General features: G+C 34.6%; 1 protein-coding gene across 1 annotated transcript in view; it reads right to left on the reverse strand.

The window, feature by feature from the left end:
• LOC128990043 (protein windpipe-like) overlaps positions 1–24,475 on the reverse strand; it is a 58,187-nt gene extending 33,712 nt beyond the window's left edge. The window contains exon 1 of the mRNA XM_054412269.1: positions 24,373–24,475. The gene's annotated coding sequence lies outside the window, so the exon portion shown is untranslated. The remainder of the gene's footprint in view (positions 1–24,372) is intronic.
• Positions 24,476–25,522: the final 1,047 nt, after the last annotated feature.

Genomic DNA, 25,522 nt, shown 5'->3' on the forward strand with positions numbered 1-25,522 from the left:
AAGTCAGGTCGATGACTACCTTTAACAGTTCTAATGCTATCTAGGTTTATTGTTCATGGGTTTGTCTGCAGTCTTTGTAGCGATATGTTAGTCACTTATCTAGTCAGATAAGTCGTTTAATCGCTCCATTATCTAGTCACTTTTAGTACTTTAAACCTTCTATTCATACTTTATCAAACTCATCCACTATCTGTACCTCGTACCTCGCGTTATCTAGATTCCTACTTATCAGTCACTCTTGATACAGTCACCCAGTTTCAGTACATTGCACCTTGCTTTGTCATCCTTTATCCACTCACTGTGTTACACTTTGTACAGTATCTCATACACTGTCTACGTACGTCCACGTACTCTTAGGTACTGTCTGCATACTCTTAGGTACTGTCTACTTACATACGTAGTCTTTGGCTGGATTTTAACTCTGATGTCGTATCTCTCAGGGTAGTAAGATACCAAATGATCACTTCCCTTGGTCTATTCACCAATTTTTAGAACCTTGCACCTTTTAATACCAAGGCAAAAATGTGGTTCGAATTCTACTATAAAACTGTAAGTCCCTTAGTTGCCATTAGCTGTATGAGCTATTGATTAACAGCTGTGTCTAAGGAATAGGTCGGTCTTTAACAAGACTACAAGATCACGCCACTCAACATACTCTCATCTCCATTCATACTTGGCTTAAAATACCTTCTTTGTATGGTCACCATTTCAATGAAAAGGTATTTTATAAAGTCATGTCTACTATATCTCTTTTACATTATCTAAGTATATCCAATGTTGTAGATATTTATCTTTGTCCATCACCATGTACTTACTCTAACCTGGTCTAGTCACCATACTTTAATACATATCTTACACTATGAATGATCTACATTACCACCAACGTACCCCCTTTTACTAGATGTTCAGTCTGGCCTCTACTCCCCCTATTTAGACACCAACTTTTCACTCTTCCCAGTTCTAGTCACCCACTTTTAGTACCTTATTGCTACATATACCTTATCTACTAACCCAATATCTAGCAATTTGCACCTTGAATTACATACTATCCACACACCCAGTTTTACTAGACATTCGCCCTAGTCCCTTCTCCCACTATCTAGAGATAGCAACGTATCACTCCCTGCGGGAGTCACCCATGTTTAGTACCTTTTTCCACCTAATTATTTACCCACTCCTTCACTATCTAACAATTTGTATCATGAATTACACATCATCTGCGTATAATTCCTCTTTTACAGATATTCCCCCTCTATCAAACTCAGCAAATTGTAGTACCTTATTCTCTCTACTCGTGCCTTATCTAAATATTCACTATCGGACCATTTCATTAACTATCACACGTTTTTAGAGCTATAGATTATCAGCAATAGATGTGGTAGTGAATTAAACTTTTGTTATGTTGTGATAGGTTAGAATAGAGCTAGAAAAACCAAACCTAACCTAACCACATTCCACTAGTGGTAGTGAATTAACTGACAAGGTCCTCACTATCTATTACCTCGTTTATACACTTGTAATTCTTTATAATTTCTCCCCCTCTTTTTCTACGTACATCCCCTGGTATCGTCTCTTTCAGTCTAGATAACCTCCAAACTATCAGTTACTTTGGTCTAGTCACCCACTTTCAGTTTCTTTGACCTTGTACAAAGGCACTTACCCACTAACACTTTTATTTAGGTTTATAATACGTTACACATATTATACCTGGCCTATTTGTATATTCGTTTACTATAAAGGTATGCATTCAGGTCTCGTATCCCACTAAACCCACTTATCACTCCCCTAGTCTAGTCACCCAGTTCTATGAGGTATGGATATCATTACCCCCCCCCCCCGCCCCCCCCCCACAGCAGCCCCTAATTCCCGCCAAGTCCCCCAGACTCCCCGGGTGGCACGATCATCCTCTGTGATTTACTCCAAAAAAACCGAGCCTCGGCTGCTGGTATTATGATAATCGTGAATGCATTCCAAGCCTAAACCGACCCTACAATAGACGTTCCTTCACCAAGAGACGTTAGAATTTATTTAACGTTTGATTTAAATTAGTAAATTACTTCATCTACTGCTGAAATGAAACAGATCGTGTTTGGATGTGTTGTAGCTATATCTTGCATACACGTATGCAGATAAAAACTAATCTAATTGTATGTGAATGTGATTGTGTTTCAGATTTTGACTGCAGAATAAGTTAAGATAATGCAAGTTTTGATTAGTTCAAAAAACTTTCTATACTTGTAAATTAAATACATAAGAGTATGCTTCGTAAGGTATTTTAGTAGATATAACCATTGACTATATAACAACTTTCAAGATCAACACGCAGCCTATATTAAAACCTCAATAACCACCAAATAGGAAGATTCCTATACATGAAAACTCTGCACATTCCTTTGAAATTGAGGCTGTACATGGAATGTATTTTATTTCGTTGTATTAAAGTACAGTCTAACCTTGATATAACGAACCTCGATATAACGAATTCCTTGATATAACGAATTTTTTTTTAATCCCCTAGAACTCACCATAAGACACAATGTATATTTTACCTCTACATAACGAACCAACCATAACAACGACCTTGATTTAACGAATTTTTCGTGATTTCGGCTAAAATAAGACACCTCAATATAACGAATTTGTCATAGTCAGAACCTCTACATTGCGAATTTAACCTCTGCATAACGAATTGTCTACGTCTTTCCCTCGATATAACAAATCCCCCACCCAATTATTGTTTTGGGAAAATCTGTTTCTTTATCAAATGAAATGGAAAGGTCACGTCATCGCTTGCGCTAACATTCGTCTGCTCCGTTTTACATCTTTGTCTGCTGTCGCTGCGCGCGCTATGTTACAACCATCGAATTATATAACACAACTTTATACTTCGATGGTTGCAACCTAACCTAACCTAACCTAACCTAACCTAACCTAACCTAACCATCGAATTATATAACACAACTTTATACTTCGATGGTTGCAACTGAGAACTGATTTCATTCACTGAGGACTGATGACGACGTAATGTTTAGTAAGCTTTGATTGGGCGATATGGGATAACTATGGTGAATTGTACAATTTTTGGATTAAGAGAAAACTAAGAAAGAATATAAAAACAAAACCAAAGAGAAAGAATAGCAACATCGTTATCTTAACATTCCTTTTACGAGTGTTTTTATTATCCTTAAGTTGGCTATGATTATACACTTTTATAATGAGTTATCTAATAATTTATTGTTTTCAATACGATTTGTTTCAACTAGCAACACCAATGCTATAGTTAATGATTATTATTGACATTCATCTGTTGTGATAAATCAGTACTGTACTGTAAGTAGCCTACCGGCCTATCACGAGCAGTAGCTTACAAAACTTTCTACTGTTTTGTTTTGTTCTTTAGATGGTTTATGACTACGCAATACAGTGTTTGGCTAGGTTTTAGGAGGGTTAGAACAAGCTGTGATTTCAAACTTACAGTTTTAACCTGTACCAAGGTCAATGCCATTGTCATGATTGCGCAATATTCAAGATCCCTCCCCAGTCCCCTTTATTATGCCGGATGATTTAGGTTCTACTGTACAATGTAAACACTGTACTGTAAAGTATTGTAGCGTAGCCTATCCTACTTTAATTGTATTTTAATGAGGTCAATTCCCGACCTATATTGACCGACGCTGGTTCTGAACCTCGACTTAGCGAAATTCCTGCAAACCTAACCTCTATATAACGAACCTCGTTTTAACAAAATCCTTGATATAACGAATATTCAGTTCGGTCCCTTCAGATTCGTTATACTGAGGTTGGACTTACTAGGCTAATGAGATCGAGATGCTACGCTGCATTTATAAATTACATAATTTTTTACTCTTACCGCTGGTATTTTTATTTTACTCCTTCGTGCATAAAAGTTAACTAGATTTAAATGTTGAATCGTTATCAGAACCCTTGAATAGTTCAAATAAAACTATCAATAAAAATTAATAGAAAAGCTCATTCTTTTAGTATGAATTGGGTTTTTCTAAACGGAATTTTTAAATAGAATGACGAGAATTGTGGTGACGTGATAGGAATAGTTTCGTGGCCTAAAGGTTCACAGATCCACAGTCCACAATATCAAGTAGAACGAAATATAAGCCTCTAAAATTGTAGACCAACAAAAATTGGACCTGCACTTCTATGTATTTTAACACGTTGAGTGCTGAAATGGGTTAGTATTGCGTGCCTAAAGTGCTGAAAAATGATTATTGATAACTCCCCAAGTAAATGATGTGAATGCATCCGAAATGTCAATAGAAGATCCCCAGGCCTCCATTTTGGTCATTATTGGTGACGTTACTTCCGGTACGTCAATTGATGTAGTCCGCCGGTGGGGCCGGTTGGCTAAGTCACCGCGAGGAAGAAGTAGTCCGTTTACTGTCACATTTGAGTCTAACGACCCACAAACTTGTTTCTTGACACAAAAGTTGGTAATTATTGGAATAATAACCACAGAAAATTATATACAATCCGTCCAAGTGTCATTTAGAACGATCGTCAATGCAAAAAAATAGTTCACACACAATGTCAAAAAAAAAGAGTTATTATTATTTATAAAAACACTGTTCTTACAGAGAAGATAATTATAGTAAAATTTAAAAACTATTCAAAAACTATTTACAACCCCACCCACCACATTTACACACACCAAACAAAAGTACGAGAATACCACGGTCCCGTGCCGAAGTGAAAACGCAGAGCTGAAAACGATTCGCGCCAAAATAAACTCGAGAACTGGCACAACAGGCTGACGCGCGATACAACGTTCCCCGTCTATATCTGAGCTCACACTAAACCAATATAGTTGGAGTGGCATGACTACAGCTTTTGATGTAGTCAGCCATTCGTGCTTGTTACGTACTACATCAATTGATGTAGTCAGCACTCAACGTGTTAACAACAAACTAACTATCAACTACCATAGTTTATCTAGTTGAAACGGGAAGCCACTTAGGTGCGTATTTTAACCCAAATAAGTGAAGGATGGGTGTAGAATGTTGAGAGATGATCTGTGTAGCTTTGTTACTGACTAAGATCAGCTGTTTCATCAGTCAGGGGAACAGCTGGGTCCAGTTTTGAACCATCAAAAAGCTACTGACTTTTCGTAGGATCGAAGTGGTGACCTTTTGATTGTTAGGCGAGTAGGCCCCTCAGTTACTCAGCAAGTTACTATCCATGTTGATACGTGCCTTTATAATTGTTTAAATATTATAAAAAATCTCCATTTCGGCAAAAGTCATTCAAGTTTTAAAATATTTATTGAAACCGGAAACAAACATTACAACATTTTTAACCTCATACAAAGCTAATGTGGTTGGAAAGTGTTAATTAATTCACAATCAATAATATCGCGTGAGACCGAGCATTCTGGAACGATTTCAAAACATGTTGCAGCAAATCTCAACGTGAAATGGATTCATTAGACAATTACTGGAGGGAAATGTGTCGGCATCCGGGAAAAGTGTTGCCAAACAAACAGAAAATAATTAACAATTGATCAGCTGCTGCCAAGAGATTAGCTTGCCACTGTGAGTGCAAAGCCAACTGTTGCAACGGATAAACGACATTGTGTAGTAGATTTTTCGTCCGTGTTTAAAGACAGTGGAAAAAACAGATTAAACAGTAGACCACCATCTACTCTTTGTTTTGTGGTACAGAATAATCACGAATAAAGAGAACACCTCGTTTAATGAGATATTTGGAAAAATAATCCATGCATGCGTTTCTACAACTTCAGTTGCCTGTTCAACAACTCATCATTTTTAAGAGGAAATATGGGGAAATTCTCTAACCCGTAGGCGTTTAAGCATTTAACCTAACCTACTGATCGATATAACTAGAAGGACAACACAAATTGACAACGTTAGTGTACATTGTTTGAGTAATACGATGATGTTCACCCAAGAAATAACATACATTTACTGAAAACATATTACTGTAACTGGAAGAAAAACATTTAGAAACGATTACTAAAAACGAAATATTAACCTATCTTTTAGTTGTCAATTTAAATCAATACTTCCATTTAAATAAGATCTGTTAAAATAGTTTTTTTTTATGAAATACCTTCTTGAAATATACGTAATTTAACCGTCTTCTTACCAATATAAAATTTCAGTATTTCAATTTTCTAGAATTATTTTAAAACAAAGAACCTTGAGGCTGGAGGTTTTTGGGTTGCTTTATTTGTAGAGGTGACAGATGGGCGCCAGGTTTACTTTGATATCACCTTATCATTATCTAGGGCAGGTCGATGAGGCTTATCAGCAATCAGCCGGCTTCCTCTAGCGCTATCAGCTGACTCACAACACCGAACAGCTGATAACAGGTAAACATACGCCTTGTCAGCACTGATAGATAGGTCATGACATCAGACAATGTTTCATCTGTATTTCGGTTGTTTTCTCACAATTCCACCTTCGTTTGTGGTTGGAAAGAAACACCGTAGTATTTGTTAGATTACAGTTTCTGTCTGTTCATCATTTTTGTCTTTTTGCGCAATTATTACGTTTGAGTTTTTATTTGATGGAATGCTCTAAACCCTGGTTTAGTTAAGTATACAAAACCTTTTGTCAGGTAACAATTATTTTCAATGTGGTTCCGATGTACCTAAGCCATGACTTTACAAATCATAAATGTAGAAAAAAATGTGTAAACATAATCCTCCAAATTTACCTTACAATATATACCTACATAATCTCAAATGGCTCTTTTGTATTCATATTTAGTAGAGTCACGTGTTTGGAAAACCATATTTTACAACAACATATCCTACTGAATGGACATGATAAGTAGCTTAAAGTGATTAGAAATACGTCATCCTTTCAAGACGTAAATGGTAGAAACAACACGTTCTGGTTAAGAATATTTGTATCTTTCAAAGAAGAATAATTACAGGTTTGTATTCAAAATGTACATTTTACTTAAAAGTCATATTAAAAATTAAAGTAAGTGTTTTTTTTTCACTAAAGTAACAATTAATTAAACTAAGAAGTGAAAAGTGCTTGTCTTATTGTTTCCTTTATTTACGAAACACATTTATTTATTCCTGACAATGAAATACAAGACATCTATCAAAGAAAAGAAGAAAAAATATCATAATATCAAATATCTCAACATAAAAACACTTTGATGGTTATATTGAAACTCCTAAAACACAAATCGCTATGCATAAAGGAGTAATTTTGCCACGGAATGCACATACTTCAATAACAAGTGCTTGTTAATAAAGCTTTTGCAAGGCCTTGCGTGCTTCATCTGATAAAAACCAGGTCAAACAAGCCAATGAAGTAGCTTGGATGGATGGTTGTCCATGGAGTTATGGGGAATCAATGGGGATCCGACCCTTTGTGACGCTTCAATGACTCTTACTTGTAGTGAAGAGTGATGAGAAGCAATTTTTCTTGTCGCTTATTTGATATGAAAGTAAAGTCGAGAAATACGTCCACGCTATGTGAACGAACCCAGTAGGTTCCAGGCAGTCATCTGGCATAAATATGTGTGCATAAAAAACTAAGTTTACAAACTATACGTACTGTAAAGTATTCTTGTAGTCTATTCTGTACATAAAGTATACTCTGGTGTAAATTAGCTAGAGGAGATAATTTAGCAATATCAAAAGAGTTTGCCATTAAAAATGTACGTTAAGAAAATCTTTTTACGATTTTGCTGAAATCATTGTTTTAGTTGACCCGAGTTCAAATCTAACCAAGCACCACTTTTCATAAGTATTTTATTAATAATTTTAGTGTTTTGTATGACAATGCCCCAAAATATCTTTTAACGCATTACTTTAGGAAACAGAAAAGGTAACTCTTTGTCTCAGAGTAAATGATTCTCTATTTTAAAGAAATACACAACATTTATTCAACTTAGCTAAAGTGACATTTCTTATCATAACGCTGTCCAATTCATTCCTTATTGCATCACCGAGGAATTCAATTATGTCAGTTTATTATCTAAGTTGTGACGCACGGTTTCAGGAACTGTCCGAAATAAATTGCATTGTTAAGAGGTTTTAGTTAGTCTGTAAAACGTTTAGCACAATTTGATGAAGCTACAGTTATGTACAATCGGTATGAATATATTCCATCAACAAAACTTAGCTAAAGTTTTGGAAATAAGTACAAAGAATCAGAGAAGGTTGTCTATGAAACTAGTAAGAGATATAAATTGCATCGCATTTAGTTTTGGCTTGGAAATTCTGGCGTGAAGCCATTATATGTATCCATTTATTCATTTTCCAATTATTTTTAAGTCAATAAGCCAAAATAACAAATAGTTTGACATTATGATTGAAAAAGTCCACCGTGGCTGTTTTAAGACTTGGGTTGGAAAATAATTATTAAATAATAAAAAAAAATTAAAAATAGAATATTCTATAGTATTTTTGGATCTTTAGATTTTTACAGCAACTACATAGTTTCCAAAAATTTGGCCTCCAAACCAAATCCACTTTACCGGCGCCAAACGGTCGAAAAATGACAGACAGAAATACTTACAAAAGACAAAAGGCTTGGAATTATGAATAGTTTGGCCGTGGCATAGACAAAAGCAGGATTTAGAAGTGAAAAGCTTTTGTTGAATCTAGTACAAGGATAGATAACATCAGTGATGTACCAGGAAACAGTTGGGGCTGGCTCTATAAACTGTTCAAGTTCAACTTTCCAAACACAATTATCTTATGTCGCGACAGTCGGGGACAGTTCTTCAACTGTGTCCAGTCCAGTGGCGGGATTTGGTCTCGAATATGGGTATTTTGGGCCATTTCTATGGGATAAAATGGGATCGTATAATCGATAATCGTTTATCAGATGGGATTGTGTCCCAAATATCGGGTATTTTGGGATTATGTGAGGTAAAATGGGACTGTATAATCGTTTATCAAATATAGGCTTTGGACCTAATCCTAAATATGGAGTACTGTATTTTGGGATTCTGTGGGATAAAATGAGATTACATACTCGTTTAACAGATGGATTGTGTCCCAAATACTGTATGGGATAATTTTTGGATTTGTGAGATAAAATAGGATAGTATAGTAATTTTTTTGATGTTCAAAAACAAACCATACCTTACCAAAAAATGCATAACATATTATTCGAAGACAAATTTCTTATTGGTGAATAGAATTTGAGTGGCTTTTTATGTCGTCTTTTGTTTTTACATTAGAAACTATAAGCATGTTCTATAACGGGTTGAGGAGAAAAAATACGAATGTACTTCTCCGGAAGCTTTAAGAAAACTTCAAAAAGATCATAGAAAGAAAGAACCAAAGTTTACTACTTGTTTTCGCAAAAAGTGTTGACAAGAAACTTTAGAATTGTAAGCGGGGTAATGGTAAACAAAATAAACGTAAACATTGTGTGGTTATTATTTTAATCAGTTTATTTCAATGAGTTTCCTCTATTCCTGGAAATTGGACAAATCCCAAACTTGGAAGTATTGGCCGATGGATATAGGAGAAGTTTCATCCACAACCACAAAAACTAACACACAAATGTTTTTGTAACTTGAACTATGTCACCAGCTACAATAACAGTTTTTTACCAACGACATGCTATTTGGCTGATACAGTATACTTTAAATAATGCTGCAGCAGGTTTTTGTGAGGATCTACTCGTTTATGTCAGTAACAATCTTTACATTGAATCAATCATATAATCCACTTGCTAGGGGGGGTTCCCGTGTGCATTTTATGTATAGAAAAACACCCTAAGGGATCATGTAGGTACTATGTGGGTTATCATTTTTCACGTGGGTGCCAGCTTGGCAGAGTGGGCATAACCTCAGAATCCACCATTTTAAAAATGGCGGCGGCATTTATTACATGAAACTCATTGGGAGCTTATATCTCGAAAACGGTAATATATAGCGAGTTACTTTTAATACAAAAAATGTTGCTTATACAATAAGGAACAACTTTTGTACTAACAAAAATGCCCTAAATATAACTATTTAGGAGTAGTTGAGCAATTTATGTTAATTTGACCTATACATTTTTACTCTGTTAGACAACAAAATTCTAATATCTAAAAAAAAAACTGTTTTTTAAATTTGGCACATAGCACTAATTGCTCTTTACATCTAAGGTCTAAACATCCCCGTCGCAGCAAACCTGCAGAATCAGCATACATTTACCTGGCTGCATTTCTACTAAAATATTAAAATTGACGGATTGATTTCCTATTTAAATGACATTGATTTGTAATGAGTACTTAAGTTTGTTGCTTCAGGGAAGGTATTGAGGTGTTTTTTATATATTTTTATTGAAATAATGATAGCTTAGTATGAATGAAACAAAATTTTGAAATTTGACTATAATATATCCATAAACAAGCAAACTAAAACAGTTTATTTATTCTTGATAAGAATAACATGGGAGTTTTAAATTTAAATTTTTTTTAATTATCTCCGTAACCTTTGGGCATACAACGCTTCAATATACAAAGTTATTTCTTTTTTGAGGTCTACAAAATGGTTTCGTTCATTATAAAATTTCATGTTTTTAGGGTTGAAAATCGGAAAAATCCATTTTTACCCCATAAAACTCCCCATAAACCCCCATTCCCATAATCCGATCGTGCTGGTTTAATAGTCCGAATTCGTCTGAAAACGTAGGTTTACACGTTTGTGATAAATTTCATTAAAATTGGATCATTTTTGCTCGAGTTATCAAATGAAGTCGTAGTTCTGTCTTTGGATACAGATGTCGTAGTGTTGGCTTTACACTTTATGAATGGATTCTCTTCGGAAGGTTTGCAGGAATTGTGGATGCGACTTGGTACAGCCAGAACTTCATGATATGTACTAGTTCACATTATAGCAAACAGGCTTGGAAGTAACCTTTGCTCAGTTCTCCCAGCACTCCATATTTTAACGGGCTGTGACTTTGCCAGCAAATTTGGAACAAAGTATGCTACCCTAAAATGTAATCCAAGTACTTTGCTAATGGACTTTGGAAAAGATGGGGAGGAAGAGATAGAATAAAGTTTGAAAAACACAGTGAAGTATCTAGTTCACATTAAAAAAAGGATACTCAGTGTGAAACTATGAATGATCTAAGACACTGGATATAAGTACACTGTCACTGTACAACGAATACTCTTAAAGAACTGCATCCTTTGCTCGTGAAGAAATTCTGTCTGGTAGAGCTACTAGACAGCCTATCTTACGTGCTTTTTACTGTACATACATCCAAATCCATTGCATGGAAGAACACGTTTTTCAACTCGATCCTTTGAGTTTTGGACACAGTGATTGTGGTTACTCTTTGCCGCAATGCTCACAAGTATATTGTGAACAGTTTCATTTTTATGATGACTATAAAAGGGAACAGATCTTATTCCTCTAACTCAAAAGACTTATAATTTAGATCCAATAACTGCGCTCAAATTTTATGATCCACGAAACTAGTTCAATATCAATACAATCAGTCCAAACAGCCTACCACCAAGGACAATGTCAAGGTACTGGTTGTGTTAACGAGACGTCAATGCTTGGCCGATGCACCAACTTTGCCGCCGGTCCCGTTCCCGCTCCATCGCCGTTTTAATAATAAATGTTATGAATTATAATAATAATTTCTATTACATCTGAAGATGTATTATTATTTGTAATAATACAAATGCATTATATAGAAAGGATTATATTTATTTTTATATTTGTATGCGTCATTTAATAACAAAAAAATAATTTAAAAATATTTCATATTATTTTAATAACTTATATATCTGCCAGAAGCTTCTCGAATGCTTTTTGCAGGTTTTTTTTACCTTAAATGCGAAGAAAAATTTGTACTATGTGCCAAATTACAAAATAACAGATTTTTTATAATTATTAGATTTTTATTGGCAACAGAAATGCAGCCAGGTAAATGTTTGCTTAGTCTGCAGGTTTGATTCGGTGGGGGTATTTAGACCTTAGATGTAAAGAACAATTAGTGCTATGTGCCAAATTTAAAAAAAAACGGGTTTTTTTAAGATATTAGAATTTTTTGTCAAACAGAGTAAAAATGTATAGGTCAAATTAACATAAATTGCTCAACTACTCCTAAATAGTTATATTTAGGGCATTTTTGTTAATACAAAAGTTGTTCCTTATTGTGTAAGCAACATTTTTTGTATTAAAAGTAACTCGCTATATATTACCGTTTTCGAGATATAAGCTCCCAATGAGTTTCATGTAATAAATGCCGCCGCCATTTTTAAAATGGTGGATTCTGAGGTTATGCCCACTCTGCCAAGCTGGCACCCACGTGAAAAATGATAACCCACATAGTACCTACATGATCCCTTAGGGTGTTTTTCTATACATAAAATGCACACGGGAACCCCCCTAGCAAGTGGATTAATATTTTTTAAACCCTTCTTGATAAATCCATTCACAACGTACTCGATATTTCCGTTGCTAAAAACTGCTTGAAATTATGTTTACAATAAACGATTGTATTTAAACCTAAAATATAATTGTATGCAGATAATAAAAATATAAACTGTCAATGACATCAGGGTATTCGTCTTTACTCTATTTCCCTATAGTATGGCGCATGGAGACAGTATTGTTTTTGTCGAAATCGAGTTTTTAAGGAAATATTGGTTTTGGGTCCATCTGGACCCAAAAAGGTGATTTTCAAAGTGATGTCTGTGTGAATGTCTGTGTGAGTGTGTGGGTGTGTAGGTACCTACAGAGCTACAGACTACCACTCCGTGTTTTTCAATATTTAGAATTTTGTTTTTTTAATGGTGATTTCTACATAAAATCCACGAATACTACAGACATACCGGTATGGATCCATACAGGGTTTTTTCTAGTATTTGTGATAAAATCCATAAATAAATAACCCAATTTTTACAAAAACGACGATTTCGATTTAAATTTAGTATGTAATGGTCTTTTAAACTCTAAAGAAAAAAAGTACACCCCCAATGCTGTAAAATTCCAGTTCAAAAGTTATTGTAGCTTTGTGATTTTACTCATAAAATATCGTAGTTACTCCCCCTGCTAACACTATAAGGGTTTAGACAAGCTAATGGGAGAAAGTATATCAGTTTACTGATACGGTTTATTTCTCCTGGAATAAAAAATAAAATATGTTAACACCAGTAGAAATCAGAGTTATACATTTTATAATATGTGTTAAATTGTGTAAGCTACTAACTTGTTCTGTGATTGTTTGAAGCTTGTAGTGCAGACGATAGCTGCATTGAGGTTACAAGTTATCAAATGACCTGCCCCAAGCTACACATTTATCATGACTGGACGTCACTAAATTAATTAATAAACCGAGCTACTCAGACTTCTCTTCATCTCTGTGTGATTTCTGTGCTTTACCCACCCCACTACTGTTGAAATAAGCTTACTTTTGGGTTCGATATCGAGATTTTAGCTACGTCACTTTTGAAAGTTTCAAATGTTAACATATTTTCATTTAGTAATTCAACTGTTGTGTTGGCATTAATTTAATTCCATTTAATTGTATTCCATTGCATGTCATGCCTACGATGCCCATGCGAATCAATAGGGTATGAATATGGCAAAAATTAAGGATGACTGTAGAATGAATGACATCACAGCATTGTTGCTGACTAAGATCAGCTGATTTTTTTTAGTCTGGCCGTTAAACGTCCAATGATCCAGGTCAGCTGGGTGAGGTTTGGTACCATCAAAAAGCTAATGACTTTTGTCAAGATTGAACCTGCAGTATTCTGATTTCTAGACAATAAATATATCCAATCAGATATCCAGCCACGTTTAATTAATGCTTTTACCTACGACCGTTTTTCGAAGTAGCCGTTTCAGTTCTTAGACTTGAAAAGATTCACATAACAGCATTGTTGTTTTACTTAACCAAACGCGTAACGGACCAATGCTGTTCAAGGATTGAGAGGGAAGAAGTAAACTTTCAATGCTTTGGACGTCAGCTTATCAGCTGTTTAGTTTAGAGCAATTTAATACTGTATTGTTAATGAGTGGTGCATTAGTTTTTGGTACAAGTATTCGTTGCAATACTGTCAGTGGCAGTGAGAGGTTATAAACGAAAACATAACCTCTCTTAGACGTTATGAGTAGGTAGTTATTGTTAGTAATTAAAAAATGGTCGTAGGTAAAGTAGTGTACGCAACTCGCGTAAATATTCTTGCGTAAACTTCTATATCAAGCGGTATGTTATCACAAATCTATGGACAGGGTTTCGGAGCACCATCTGTTGTAACTTATCATCGCCTTGGTGACCAACTTGAACTCACACCTTTAGGCTTCAAGTTCCGGGTTCAATGCCCGCACAACACTTAATATACCACCCTTAAACATGCCCCATCAAATTTCTCCCACAGAATCAGTTCTATACTTTTATTACCAATATAAGGACATAAGGTCGAGGATATAAAACTATACCGAGAGGGAAAGAAGAAGAACCACATTCGATCGCGTCTGGAGACAGTCGTGGGGATTCCGAGAAATTCAAATCCTCCATGGAACCAGTTTGGTTGACTCACAAATGGTTGTGGTCGATCTGCAGTCGGCGACTTTCATCTGTCTCTGTCATCCGACCGGATATCACGTAACGTCCGGATTATCGGGGGATTTGTGTCCAAGTGTAGTAGGACAAATCGTCCAAATAGGAATCTACATAAGTGGAACCTGGTAGAATTGTAAACCTATTTAGATCTTTTATGCGTTATTGGATAAGGTCCGGTTTAGGAGGATGTCTCATGAAACTGAAGAATTTAATAGAACTACATCACCGTCTAACACCAAGACAAAGTTTCAATTGCAGGTAGCCGTGATGTTAAGTGTTCAAATCTGAGGGTCGCTAGTTCGATTCCAAGCGAGGTAATTTCTAGACCCAGATGTCATTATTTGTCATTGGGTTATCAATTTATGGACAAAACTTACCAAACAGCAAAATGAAGACAACAGAAATTACACATGGCAGAAGGACACATCCACACGTGCCTGGTACACCTAATATGCTAATACCCGGTAATTTACCAGCTGATCTAGCGAAATAATGTTCCGTGTTTTGCTGTGTTGCTTGCGTTTGGAAAATAGCTGTTCTAGCAGCCGCACAAGTAAACCTACGCTTGCTTGATACTTTTAACTGACGTCTATAAAATTTCCATCCTTCGGTTATCTTGTCTGTTGAGCGATTAATATAACGAGCCTGATTAGTTGTTGAAATGTTGAGTTTAAGAAACGCTTTGAAAAAATTAAATAAATTATTATATGAATAGAGTATGAACAATTAAAATTATTTTATAGTAAAACATTTACAGATTGAATTTATACGAGCCCTAACCTAAAAGAAAAGGTATGCAAAGGAAATTAATTTTTTTATACAATATCAACACAATGTTAATACAAAATTGGAAAATTGGTGATATTCAAAATACGTACTACTATACTAGTTTCGCCTCAAATTGGACCGCGCAGCCCGATAGTTTCTCACCATGGCCCTTCTGTGTCCATTGGGTTCCACACAGTTTTGAGTACCTAAACTCCAAAAGGTATTGGCTAGCTTATTCGAATACTTAAACTTTAAATATCCTAAAACGTATTATAATTTGACATCAGCCCATTAATAAGCCAATCAACAAAGAGCATTTACAAATCTACGTAACAACACATTATAATTTTCCTTCCATTTGGGTACGAGAAGAAATGTTGTCTTGAAGACATCTTAAACGATACATCGATCTATTCACAAATTCGAATAATCGAATTTGTCACGAAAGTAATTCACTCCTGAAAAAGTTTAACCCCATTACTGAGTACACAACATTCCCAAACTTAGTGACAAACACTCAGGGCTCGCCAACTACACTCTCTGTCACTCTTCTAAACAAACACTTCAGATGGTCAAGATTGCCAAAACCAAATGTGTGGAAAACATTTCGCAGCTCCATGTGTGCGAAGTGTGCATGGCACACGCCATTTGTACATTTAGATTGGACAAAGACGATGGAACAGGCAATAAGTACGATGTTGCGGTGTTGTATGTCTGTAGATAAAACTTGTATACATTTGTTTCTGTTCGCGGTGAGCTTAGTAGTCAGAGTGTTCTATGAGATTTTTGAGGGATAACAATTGACCATTACGATTAAATCAAATGGGTAATGTGTTTTCAATTAAATCGTGAAATTTGCTACGGTTTGTTTTATTTTGTAATCTGTCCCATGACCATTGATAACCTTTCAAGTAATGGAGACCCTATTACAATTTCTGAGGTGATGTAATTATACCTCATTACAAAATACAACTTTTTTAGTTTCGATAATTAACAAACGAGTATAAAATAAACGTATTAAATATATAGATTCCGGGCTGTACAATAGCAATGTTCGTATAAAAATGTTGAGTGTTTGTGTCTTTTGAACATTGTAAGGCTCCGAATAAAACATGATAAATAAAATTCAATATTATTAAATGCTTAGCAGTGTGGAAAAGTGAAGAGGAAGTTCAGAAGAAAATTGGGAAACTAAATCTCACATTTGAATACAATTCGCTCATGCCAACTTTTCCCGCTTCTTAAAATTTGTAAAACTGTAGCAGGTTAACATTGGGTTTTCAAACCTAACAGGTAAAAATTTATATTAAATTCAGATTAAACTTTACCTAGGAATTACTCTTCAGTAAATTATATTAGTACCGCAATAGTGTGCGGAATGCTGAGTGTACATTCTTTGCCAAATGCAGGCGTTTGCGTTTCTACATAAATACCACAGTCGACGACCTCAACAGATTTTCCAGTTTAACACAGGTGAAAGCTCCGATGCTAAATACGTACATTCATGCAAAGGTATTTCGATCAATGATTAAAACCAACGGCGTGAACTCGTTTTGAATGTTGTGCATCTTACTTATATCTTAAATTCTTACTTGCTTGAGTTTTAAAATAATTTTATAGATTGATTAAGTATCTTGTACACGCAATATATATTCACTATTAAACAAAATCATTGTTTTTGGTTAACTTATTTTCACCCAGTCTATATAATGACGTGTTCTACGAGATTTTAGATTCTACAGTTCAACTTCAACCAGAGGAAATATAGAACCAAAGTATCAAAAGTGCAACGGATATTTTAGTACGAGCTTGTATAATGTTGAAATAATTTTACTTGTATCGATGAAATGTGAATTTTCATTAGTCAGCTGTTATATCCTGCTTTTACTAAAACCACAGATAACATACTACTATTACAATACTGTAGTAGTATGTTTTCTGAGGTAAAACACAATACTGTACCAGGGCGAGTCGACGTCCTGAAGAGTGATTACGACTATCACCAGTAACAGACTACTGACTTTTAAATGCTCGAAATGCACACGATTACATATCGTATTCAAATACCATTGATCACGTATTTGAATCCGATTTTATGAAACTATTTACCCTGGTGCTTCGCAACGGGGAGAGAACCCAGAGAAAATACATTGTGGTTCTTTTGTCCAATTCGAACTGCTGGACGATTAGATGTTTCTTGTTGATGTTAATTCATGTTAATCCATGTCTACTTCATACGGAAAAATACACTGCAAATAAACTATTTTTACCGATTAGACCACAAGTCGTAAGCTCCTTCCAAACAAAATGGCTCTTGTTGTAATTTAATCATAGGAAAAATTCGTATGCAACAACAATTATTATTTGTTTTATATAGAAATATGAACTGATGTGAAAACTATTGGAAGACTGATACACAGAATTAAAATCTCTGAACGCTAAAAGTACATACCATCCCACATAAGAATAACGTACTGTCACTTTTCATGGTGCAATATGAAAAGTTTGTAGTAAGAATCAAAAGTGTTCAAATGTGAGAAACAAAAACAAATGTACGACTGAAGCAGCTTCAATATTTTGAATGCGATTTCACAACTCTTGAAATTTGTGCCCTTAGGCACAGATAACATACTACTATGTTTTCTGTGCCTTAGGAGAGGGTTTATCGAAAAACTCTTAGGGTAAGTTTCTAATTAAGACCTTTCATTCAAAACGAGCTTCTTAAAAGTTCGCTAACCTTATTATAGCTTTATAATATTTCTACAAACCTCAAAATTCAGGTTTTGCGATGGAACATCAATCCAAGGACCCGTTATCCGATAGCTTTTCAGACATTAGCAAAGATTTGTTCCCAGTTTCGGTGGTCGACATCTGCCTAGTCCACAGTTGTGTAGTCAATGGTCCTATAAAACCGCGAGTACGCCATTGTTCGGTTACCCATTGTTCTAGGTAATGAATTGAATGACTGAGCTCTCATTCCAGTTTGGTTCACATGCCCATATTATACCACAGACATGCGGAACTAGAACTGCTCCTGACCTACAAGATTCACGTGGCCAAAACCAAAACTGCAAACTCGACTTGGACAGGTCTCACATTGTTAAAGGTTTTCTGTTCATTATTTCTCTAGAGATGTACTCTTGAGTTCCAAGAGGAAGAAAGCAAGAATGCTGTACAATTATCGAGCTATGCGGGGATTTAGATATATGTTTTTAGATAAATTATAGTTCTTGAGTTTTTTTTCAATGTTTGATGAATGTAACCACTAAATATGACAGTGCAGCCAACTGCACAATAATTATTTTTCCTACAGTTAACCTAACAAAGAGGGCTTTCTTGCATTCCAGCACGTAAAGTAGCTTATTCCTGCAATTATTTACTTTCCCGCACTCATTTTACTTTCCCGCACAGTATTTCAACCAAACTACACAATAAGTGTGATTGAATCCGGCACATTATACGTGTATACTTGATAAGAAGTTGGCAACACTAAATCGATCAGATGGTATACCAATTTGCGCACTGGTTACACTAATAACTATTCACACAACTGTAATTTTATACTTTGTATACTCCACACTTCGTGTGGTATATAAAATAAATTGTTACCATCAATTAAGCTGGAGATATCGGGCGTATTTCAACCCAAATGTGGGATGGGTGAGTATAATGGACCAAGATGCTTTTGTGAAAATTTTTTATTGGCTGTCAGCTGTTTCCTTAGCCAGACCATTTATAAAAATCCCAACGTATAAGGACAGCTGGGATCAATCAGTTTCCATCAATCAAAAAGCTATTTTTCTATATCGATCGGAGACGTTTTGATTACAAGGCTTAATAGTATTCAGCTACCTAGCTAATTCGGTAGGAAATCCCACTAGATTGGAAAACATTAGAGTGATATCGAACTTAGTATTTTACAACTTTAGTGACACAAACATACAAAACCGTTTGAACTGACAATTCAATTACGAATTGCATACTAAAATCGATCTTCAACAAGAACGGGCGCGCCAGTGACTGCATTTCAATGCATACTATATTTTATTGTTCTCCAGCCGATATGAAATCTGCCCCAGCATAACAAATCACACCCAGCTGGTTAGGTCTAAGTCTTTATTTGTCTCGAGCAGCTGCTGTGGGGTTCACGACGTCGCGATAAATTTGACTTTGCGCATTCATCATTCGAGCATAGGCGTAACCAAGACAAATAAAAGGAGGCGGCTCCAAACGAAAATTGTTTGACAAATTAGCAGGCAAAATTGCAGTTTAGTCTGAACCGAAATTGATAAGGTCTAAAAGTAGTTGAGTTTAATGCCAACACAAAAAGCTACTATGGCCATTTGGCACAAATAGCCTACTTTGTTAAACTTGACATTTTCTAATCTTGGCATATAGGGCAATATATTGCAAAACGAACTGCACAGCACCGTATAAATAATAAAGCTATAAATAACACCATAGTAGGTGGATGTACATGTGATTTTTCACTTATTTATTTTAATTTGAAATGAGTTGATAAGTGTAACGTTGAATGTTGAAACGTACTTTTTTTAGTAGTTTAGTCAATACACTGTGTAAGGAAAGTCCATAAACTAACATTTAAAATGATCAGCTAGTAGTTATCATACACATTATTACATATAATGGTAACTTTAAATGAGGGACAGACAGACAGATGCCACCTCTTCTTTGCAATAGTATAGATAATGGTAATTGGATAGATAATGGTAACCATTTAATAAAAAAAATAATAAATATGCAGCTCAAATCGTATTTGAGCACGACAATTTTTAGTTGTATTTTCAGCAACACGTAGGCCTATACTAGAGTTCCAACTTGGTCACAAACTAATTTAAATAAATATGTATGCTCTATATTTCATCTATGAACGTCGTTTTTTTGTACTCTATACATACAAGATACAGTATTTTAAAATATAATCATTTTTACAGACATTTTCAAGCAACCTTGTACAAACAATTATTTAAACTAACCTATCACACGCATAAGAGTGGTGTTTTGAATACAAAAACAGTGACAAATAATTAAAATACTAGAGAAGCATAGGCCACTTACTACACGTACATGTACAATTTTAAATATTATAACAACATTTATTACTAAAACAATTGTTGTATATAGTTATTTTTCAAGCCCGTACAACACTAAAAACCACTAACGTTTGTTAAGTCGCTCAGTACGTTCACAAAAACATTTATATAAATCGTTTATCTAGTCCTGTATATTATAAATAAAATATGCATAGCTATACACACGTAATTATGAATCAATGTGACAAAATAAATAACCCTTTATACAGGGTGTCCCGGAACTCTCTACCAATGTTTTAGGGCATTGCTCCTGGGTAAGAAACATACCTAAATATCATATTTAAATTGTCCGGAAGTCCTTAGTTACTCACACAGCCGCCATTTTGTTTTTTTCAGTTATTAATTTTTTTCTAAAGAATGGTTAAACATACAAAATGTAAACTTTGCACAAACATTTATGACAACTAGACAAAGCTACAAAAAAATTATGACGATTTGTCATATTCATAAAACAAAATGGCGGCCATTTAAAATTTTGTTTCTTAAATAGCTCAAAAACCGTTGATTTTATAAATATTTAAATGGCCGCCATTTTGTTTTATGAATATGAAAAATCGTCATAATTTTTTAGTAGCTTTGTCTAGTTGTCATAAATGTTTGTGCAAAGTTTCCATTTTGTATGTTTAACCATTCTTTAGAAAAAGATTAATAACTGAAAAAACAAAATGGCGGCTGTGTGAGTAACTTAGGACTTCCGGACAATTTAAATATGATATTTAGGTATGTTTCTTAGCCCGGAGCAATGCCCTAAAATATTGGTAGAGAGTTCCGGGACACCCTGTATAAATCAAAAATCATACGTTCAAAATTTTTTAACAAAGAAATTGTATGTTATGAACCGGCTTTGGATGCCTCAAAGGGAACACGAGTCCAAAAATAGTTACACGAAACAAGGAAATAATTATATTAGACCGTATGAGGTAGAATGTGAAGGAGGAGCGACTTGTGTCAGCTGTCTAATTGGATCATCAGTGGTCATGTGTAGTGGAGTTATGAAAACATTGAGGTTAATACCTTAACTAACTATGTGGATGGATATATCAGAGGTGAAACATACAAGAAACTGACTATAGTCGTAGTGAGGTGTAAGCCGTGGGATTACTTAACTTAGGTACTGTATAAAGTTACTTTTTTAACCACGAGTGTAGTGTAGTCATGTTAACATTGTGATTTATACCTTAGTAGATTCTGATTGTGTAGATTAAGGTACGTATCTAAGGCGAAACATAAAAGAATTTGACTATAGTCATTTGTAAGCTGTATGCGTATAACTACATAAGGTTGTTGGCCTAGAGATAATTTAGTTGGTACAATACTATATTTGTGATGGTGTGACCTTAGCTAAGTGCATTAAATGAACACAGGCAAAACATAGACAAATCTTACTATATTCATTTGTAGTCATATCTAAGTTGTATGTGTAGATTTTTGGCTCTAGGATAATAATATATGTATGGAGGAGCTAGTTATGGTATAGCAGTTGCATAGTCATATAATTGAGTAGATAGGAATAGGTAAAACATAGAAGAATTTGACAATAGTGGTGGTCATATATAAGCCGTATATAAGCTGTAGTTCTTTAGGTACGGTACTGATGTATGTGTGTGAGTGTGTATTTTTTCAATTTTTTGGACTTTGCGATTTACATTTAATTGTGGATTAACCATTGTACCAAATAAAATCATACCTCAATTAGAGTAAATATTATCTTTTGAGTAGGCTACAAATATGGATATTATTTTCGACGTGTAAAATAAATTGAAAACACTAACTATACACACAGAAAATACAGAATATATAGACTAAACAGTTTTAAGTTAGTCTATTAACAGTTCATCCTACCTATGTGGCAACATTCGACGAAATAACAAACAACAAGTTTACAGCCAAGCGTTGCTTGAATGCCTGAAGGACATAGGCCACCTAGGCGATTAGGTAATACCAAATTGTGGACGACAAATCAAGACTATTATAGAACATAGTAAAAATAAACTGCGAAAGGGAGCAAAATTGAAAATTGCTTAGTCAGAAAAAAAATCTATTCAATTCAAATATTAGCAGCGACGTGCTTGTTGGTGTTTTGTGTAACCTACGTATTTAAGCTACGAATGAAAATGTAGGATTTGTGAAGAATTAAGTGAGATATCCAGTCCAGCTTTGATACTGACAACATTGATGGCCTAGTTAATTTAGCCCAAGATCATTCAATAAAAGCCCAAATATAACAACCAGGTTTCGTTTTAAACCTTCGAAAAACTTTAAATTTAACGGCCAAAACCTGTAACATTAATATTACTGGTATCGTAATACTGTATTGTGTCCTAGCCGGGCTACAACCATCTATATCGTCCTGTAATCCAGCTACTGGGAGGTCAAACTATATCAAGAATATTTATAGAAGAATATTTGATATTTATAGGGATGCACTGTGGATGCGATGCTCCCTGGTGTGGATTAACGTCCGCACTAGTGAGTACTACGACTATCCGCAGTATTATCCTGATAATTAGACCAATTCGTAAATTACAAGGAAAAATGTGGTTCGGATTCCACTATAAACTGTAGGTCCCTTAGTTGCCATTAGCTGTATGGGCTATTAATTAACAGCTGTGTCTAAGGAACATGTCGGCCTTAGTCACTAACAAGACTACAAGATCGCGCCACTCATCCTACACTCATCCTTCACTCATATTTGGGTTAAAATACGCACATAGTGGCGTCCCCATCTTAAATAATTGAATTGAATTGAATTGAATATGCGTACACTTGGAGAACAAAAATATTGAAAATAGGATAATTTGTAATTACCAACAATTCTGATACAACAATGATTTAGCAAGTTTTAAAGTAATTGAATAGTCAACAGATACTTAAGTGAACTTTAAACTGAAGATTGGAAGAGTTCATTTATCAGTGATAAGAAAATGGCAGATACAATAGGGAATACTTGATTTATTTGAGTTTAACCAGTATCTATTTAAGGGTAATGTAACGTTTTCCACTTACAAAAACCTTTCTTGCCTTTCTGGGCGATCTAATTTTCTCATTACCGTAACATTTGTGGTAGGTAATTCTAATTCATAACATTAGGTTAGCATTTAATATTAACAATAACATAGATTTAATTACAGTGAAAATGATCGGATTCTTCCCTACAAAGTAAGTTTTGTTATAGCTTTCGTATAACCAAAAATTCTTAAAATTATGAGCGCAAATATCTTGATTGGACTGTTTTTTTTATTTTTGTAAAATAATACTACATAATTTACAAAACGTTTTCACAATACTGTATTTTATTAGGTTAACAACCACACAACGGTACAAAAATACTATTTTAAACATTGTTAACATAAATTTATGGTCTTGCAACGTACTGCAAATCCGGTACAATTATTATTATCGTTGTTATTCCCTAGCCTGTGATTATACCAATTAAGTTAGAACGGCTAATAAACTTAAAAACACTTATTAAAATTTCACATTGAAATTTTATAACATAAAATTAGAACATTGAAAAATCAACATGAAATAGTATATACAATGCCTTATATTAACTTCAACAAATATAAAAAATAAGTGCTCCAACAATTCTGTTCTTCTACAAGTCGCTAAGAATCTATAATCATTAAATTAATGAAGTAATATCATAACCTAAAATATCTGTGTCGACGATTTTAAAAGGCTTGCATAATATTTCAAGGCTGTTATCAATATGCCACAATTTTATAGATTTAATAGACCTACCTCAATACAATTTACTAACATAAACAAACAAAAATACCCACAGTAAAATTCACAATATAAAATAATCTTCACTATTTTTTATTAAATACTAAAATTGTCACTACAACCTAATCGTATGGCAAGGCTTCTGAAGAACAAAAGGTTCTTTTACAAGTATACATATAAATAAAGTGTATATAACATGTAACTCACCAAAAATATGTTCGCCGGTAGATGTCAATCACGTGCACACATGCTACACACACACTGTCAACAATGGCGCACGCTGAACTGGCTCACTGGCTCACTGGCTGAGCTGAATCTGGCTGCTGTACTGCTAGCTCCCCTCCCCTCCCCAACGCTCAGCATTGCGTCTGCAGGACTATCGCCGCCGAGCACAATGTGATCGTACGACACCTTTCACGATACAGTAATAAAATTCAAACTGTGTGTTAATTTTGTTAATTGAACAAAAAGTGAACGCTTCTGTTATAGAGTATTTTAAGATTATATATTTTTTAGTTTTAGTTGTATAACGTAGAAATTATTTTGATACGTTGTGTGAACTGATTTAGAGTACTTAATCATACGTTTTTTGTGGACAGTTATTTGCCTACAATTTTGAGAACTCGTGTTTCCGTGTTTGATATTCTTTTAATATATTTTGTTGAGCATTCCCTAAAGAAACCCAAAAGCAAATTACCAAGTTCAGCCAATTTTATTAGGAAGGAGAATATTAATACACTGATAAATCCACTGAATTACCTGAATTACCTCCCTCGACGTCCAGCTCTTGCTAGATAGACAAGAGCCAAACTAACAACACAGTGCAAACTAACACAGACTAATAACTTTCTGTTATAGGAATAGTAATTACTCATAGAGAAAAATATTCTATTTCCACCGTCTGTAGGTTTGCTAGCTATTCCCAAACTTTATATCCAAACAAGCTCAAAAGAATAGTTCGACTTTTTTATCCAGCCTAGTAAAAATAGAACGAATTTTGGGGGGGGGGGGGGTTGGGTAGGTTTAGGTCTATCGTTGTAACTTTACTAAAACACTTTTGTCATGATTGCATGATGCATGATTGCACAGACAATTCCAAAATGTTTAGATAATTTAAATATTTCCATGGTATCTCGTTTGAGATAGAGTAAACTATTGCACTTTTCTTACTCATAAAATATTTACTCTAATTTACTAACATTTTACTACAATACGTCATTTGTCATCTCCTGTAGCAGTAAGCAGTAAGCCCAAAGCCCAAGTATAAACTTAGACATAAGAACAAACAAAAGAAGTAGAAGTTAAACCTTAAGGAAAAAACAAACAACTGAACAAATTAAAATTTTTAGTCAACATC

This window comes from Macrosteles quadrilineatus, unplaced genomic scaffold, assembly GCF_028750875.1.
Source record: "Macrosteles quadrilineatus isolate MER2022 unplaced genomic scaffold, UCM_ALF_1.0 Scaffold_3__2_contigs__length_128488019, whole genome shotgun sequence".
Classification (NCBI taxonomy): domain Eukaryota; kingdom Metazoa; phylum Arthropoda; class Insecta; order Hemiptera; family Cicadellidae; genus Macrosteles; species Macrosteles quadrilineatus.